Here is a 5137-nt window from a genome sequence, read left to right on the forward strand (position 1 = left end):
TGGAAAATGAGCATTTAGTGCTCTTGTTTCATCCATAGATTGGTTAATCATATGGTGACTTCAAATTAATTAGTTATATTACTGTATGTCTTTCACTAGATGGGTCTAAACTCCAGTTCCACTTCATGATTTCCTTTCCTTTCTTCTTCTCTTGGTTGGTTGATGGGACATGGGGTTTCATGTACAAATAGGTGACTCATGAGGAACTTTGTCTTGACCAAGCTATGGGTGGATGAACATACACAAAGTTTCATTTTGGGCAAGATATATTTTGAATGTCTCTTGAATTGCAGCGGGCTTGGATTATTTGGTTTAGTTTCAATTACAATTAGTTTTTTAATTAATTAATAGCATTTAAAAACTGCAAAAGGTTTTCTTCATAGAAAGCAGTATGTTGAGAAATGTATGTTTTGCAAGAGTGAGGGGCCATAACATATATATCCTTTATAATGCTCATATTCAACATAAAACCACATGGTTTGACTTTAAATCTAATAATTCTCAAATAGAAAAAAATGAAGGTCACAAGTGCAGCCAAAATTTTCATAAAGGCTTTCTTGTTTGAACTGTTTATGCACAAACATTGAAGTACTTTGCTTGTATAAATGTTTCTCATTGTATTTTTCTTAGTGCACATGAACATGTAAAACATCTTTGAGATCAATTTTTTGAATTTGAAGGGAAAACAATGTGATGTTACCAAACAGTGTGAGATCGACTTTACATTCATTTTTGTTGGTGATACCATTGATAATATCCACTACAATGTGATGTGTTGCCCTAGAATCTAGATGCTATATACCATCTTGATGAAAGTTTGATGCCGGCGATGTGGCAAAAGCTTGGGTATGTCATAGCATTGCCTTGCCGTATGGTTCTTCCATCCACAAAATTGGTGTGCAGTCGGTTTATTCCTATAAAACTTTGCATTCTGGTTGTTCCCTTGTGTCGTGTCTATATTGTCATCCTTTGCTTTTGCTGTATTTTGCTTTTTTTATCTTAAGTCTTAGTGTAAGCTCGAATGTTCCCCGGTGTCGGAGCACCTTCCTAAAACCGGCCCCAAGTGTAAGATTGGGATTCTTTGTTTTGGATGGTCAGCATGGGAATTCTGTAAGCGGCTTCGGGCATCCATTGTAAGTAAAGTGTAAAAGCTTACTTGCTTTTCCTCGTGATTTACTCAACTGTTTAAGTGAATATATTGTGAGTTTTCTTTCCACACTTTTTGTGTATTTTGTGTCTTGAGTTTTCGAAAAAACGTTCAAGTGATCTATGCCCACTTGAACAAGGCGAAGGCTTGTGGCTTACTGGCGAGAGTTTGCAGCACTGCACGGTCCGAAGGAGTCAGCCCGTGACAACTGGTATCAAAGCTAGGTTCTGCTCAATCTGGGCAAGCAATTAGAGAGTCGGTGTAGAGCTTCACGCTGGCATGCTGGTGTTGATGAGAACGCCATGGCATCACAATGCAATCTGCAATGTGACAAAGGCAAGGAGCCAGCCTGTCCAGAGGAGATGAGCCCGGCCCATGACTTGGGAAACCTAGAGGGGACGGTTTATCAGTTGGTCACAGATGTGGCCACCCATGAGGAAGCCCTCGGCTTTGCTGTCAAAACGTTTGAGGGACTCAAGGACGAGATGAAGTTGATGCGGGAACAGATGCCAAGTTAGTGGCCATGAACCGATTACTCTCTGACTTGGTGAAGACCCTACAGGATGAAGTCGCTGGACTTCGGGCTTCAAACCAGAGATTGCTACGTACTAACTCAGCCAGTAGTAGTCAAGAGAGGACCAATAGGGTCGAGTTCAACGTCCGGTGAAGTACAATGGTAGCCGAGATGTCAGGGTGATCGATAACTTTCTATTCCAAGTTGACTACTACCTGGACTTGCAGAACTTAGTAGAAGAGGACCTGAAGATCAAGACCGCAATGATGTTGTTAAATGGAGATGTTGCGGCTTAGTGGAGGCAGAAAATGTTGGACATTGAGAATGGGGACTACACAATTCGTACCTTCAACGACTTTTGCAAGCAGTTAAAGGGGTACTTCATGCCCATGGATGCTAAAAGACATGCTTATCAGTTGGTTGTGAACCTAAAGTAGAAAAGTGCTTTGAGAGATTACATCAGAGTCTACCAAAAGGTCATGTTGGACGTACCTATGATGCCAAAAAAAGATAAACTTCACTGGTTCATTATAGGACCCAAATTTTTGGCCCAAGCCAACGTGGAGAGATCGAATCCAGAGACTTTCGAATAGGCATATGTGGCAGCCGAGCGCTTGGCTGACACCCAACACAAAAGCTACACTAATACCTTCAAGTCTATGAAGAAGTCCGACCATGGCGGTAAGAGAGAGGAACGGCGAGACAATGGAAATGAATTGTCGTCCCAGAAGCCAGCCGAGAGAAGACCCTTCTTTCGCAAGGACTACACTGGGCCACCAAGAGAAGTGACATGTTGGGTCTGTGAAGGAAAGTAGCAGGCGCGTGTCTGTCAACAACATGTGAGACCTATCAGGCAGGCCAATGCCGTGAGGGCCACCGAAGGCGAAACCAAAGGAGGGCAAACACGAATGGGTGCCGCCCAAATGATCAATGCTATCCAAAGTCACGTAGTGTCTAGAAGTATGGCGAACAAGGAGTTGATGTACCTAGACGTCACTCTGGATGGAATGTCTACTGTTACAATGGTGGACTCCGGGGCAACGCATAACTTCCTCTCAAGAGAGAAGGCAGAACTAGTGGGATTGAAGCCTGTGCCGCAGCAGGGGACCCTTAAAATGGTGAACTCTAAAGCCAGGCCCATCCTAGGAGAAGCGAAGGGTGTAACGGTTCAAATTGAAGGCTGGACGGGATTCACTAACTTCTCTGTAGTACCCTTGGGCGATTTCAAGGTGATTCTTGGGATGGAGTTCCTCAAAGGCCAGAATGCAATGATGTTGCTAAAGAAGATGACCCTTAGTTGAGAGTCATGACTATACATCTAAAAGAAGATGACCCTTAGTTGAGAGTCATTCTCTTAGGTCTAGCCTCTGTCCTGAAGCACTTCGAGGGAGTGATGCACCCGAGCTGTCCAAACACCTACCTCCCAGGCGTGAAGTTGATCATGAGATTGACTTGGTTCCCCAGAGCCAAGCCACCAGCTATGGTCCCCTACAGAATGGGACCGGCCGAACTAAAAGAGCTGCGGAAGCAGCTTGATAATATGCTTGAGTCAGGGATCATCCGTCCCTCTAAGGCACCCTTCGAAGCCCCTATATTGTTTCAGACAAAGCATGATGGCTCCAAGAGACTCTGTGTGGATTTCCGCAATTTGAACAAAGTGGCGGTAAAGAACAAGTATATGTTGCCTTTGATTGCAAACTTATTCGATTAGTTGGGTAAGGCGAGGATCTTTTCAAAGCTAGACCTTTTTTTTGGCTACTGGTAAATCAGAATCCTAGAAGGTGATGAACCAAAGACAACGTGTGTCACCCGATATGGAGCATATGAGTTCCTAGTCATGCCATTCGGGTTGACGAATGCCCCCGCGACTTTCTCGACTCTCATGAACAAGATATTTTACCCCTACCTTGACAAGTTTGTGGTAGTCTACCTTGATGACATTGTGGTCTTTAGCGGCAACCTAGAGGAGCACGTCGGTCAATTGAGGATAGTGTTCCAGGTACTCAAAGAAAATGATCTCTACGTGAAGAAGGAGATGTGTCTCTTTGGCAAATAAGAAATCAGTTTCCTCGGCCATATTGTAGGAGATGGCCAGCTGCGAATGGACCCAGAGAAAGTGAAAGTTGTTCAAGATTGGAATCTGCCCTCAAATGTGTCTGAATTGCGGTCCTTTCTTGGGTTGGACAATTACTATCGGTGGTTGAACATGGGGTACTCATTGATAGCGGTGCCCCTCACTGACCTTCTCAAAAAGAATAGATTCTGGATTTGGACTCAGCCTGCCCAAGATGCCTTTGAAGGTTTGAAGCATGCCCTTGTACAAGAGTCTGTTCTCAGGTTGCCAGATCACTCAAAGCCCTTTGAAGTACACACAGACGCCTCAAATTTTGCCATCAACGGAGTACTAATGCAGGACGGTCACCCGATCGCCTGTGAGAGCCGGAAGCTAAAGGACCATGAAATGTGGTACAGTGCATGAACGGGAGATGACCGCCATTGTGCATTGCTTGCGCATATGGAGGCATTACCTACTGGGGGCAGAGTTTGTCGTCAAGATAGATAATGTCGCCACCAACTACTTCAAGTCCCAGAAGAAGTTAGCTCTGAAGCAGGCTCGTTGGCAGGAATTCTTGGCGGAGTCTGACTTTGCTTTGGAATAGAAGGTTGGCAAGACCAACGTGGTAGCGGATGCATTGAGTCGAAAGGTAGAACTTGCAGCCTCTCGAGCGCGGACCTCTAAAGCCCAATTGGAGGGTGCGCTCCTCGAGCGGGTTCGTGAAGGAATGCGGCAAGACTTATCGGCCCAACACTTGGTTGCCTTGGCTGAAGCAGGGAAGACTCGAAGATTCTGGCTACGAGATGGATTGCTCCTCACCAACGGCGGAAGCATTTTCATGCCGAAGTGCCACGATACGCTTTGGTCTGGCCATTCAGGCTAAGAGTGGACTCTGGCCCTTCTTGAACGGGGGTACTATTGGCCCCAAATGCGCGAGGATGTGGAGATGTATGTGAAGACCTGCCTCATCTGCTAGCAGGACAAGAGGAGTAACCAGAAGCCTACCGGCCTGCTCGAGCCTCTTCTTGTTCTGGAGCATCCGTGGGAGAGCATCTCCATGGACTTCATTGTGAGTCTTCCCAGAGTTGATGGCTACAGCTCTACCGTCGTTGTTGTGGACATGTTTTCTAAGTATACCATGTTCATCCCAACCTTGAAGGAGAGCCCAACGGAGAAGACGACAGAGATGTTTGTGAAAAACATCGTGAAGTACTGGAGTGTGCCGAAAAGTATTGTGAGCGATCGCGATGCTTGCTTCACGGGTAAGTTTAGGCATGAAGTGTTTCGGTTGCTTGGTTCAGACTTGTTATTTTCCACAAGCTTGCTCCCGTAAACTGATGGCCAGACTGAACACATCAATGCCTTGTTGGAACAGTACCTGCGGCACTTTGTCAATGCCAACCAGAAAAACTGGGTAAAG

This window comes from Nymphaea colorata, chromosome 1, assembly GCF_008831285.2.
Source record: "Nymphaea colorata isolate Beijing-Zhang1983 chromosome 1, ASM883128v2, whole genome shotgun sequence".
Lineage (NCBI taxonomy): Eukaryota > Viridiplantae > Streptophyta > Magnoliopsida > Nymphaeales > Nymphaeaceae > Nymphaea > Nymphaea colorata.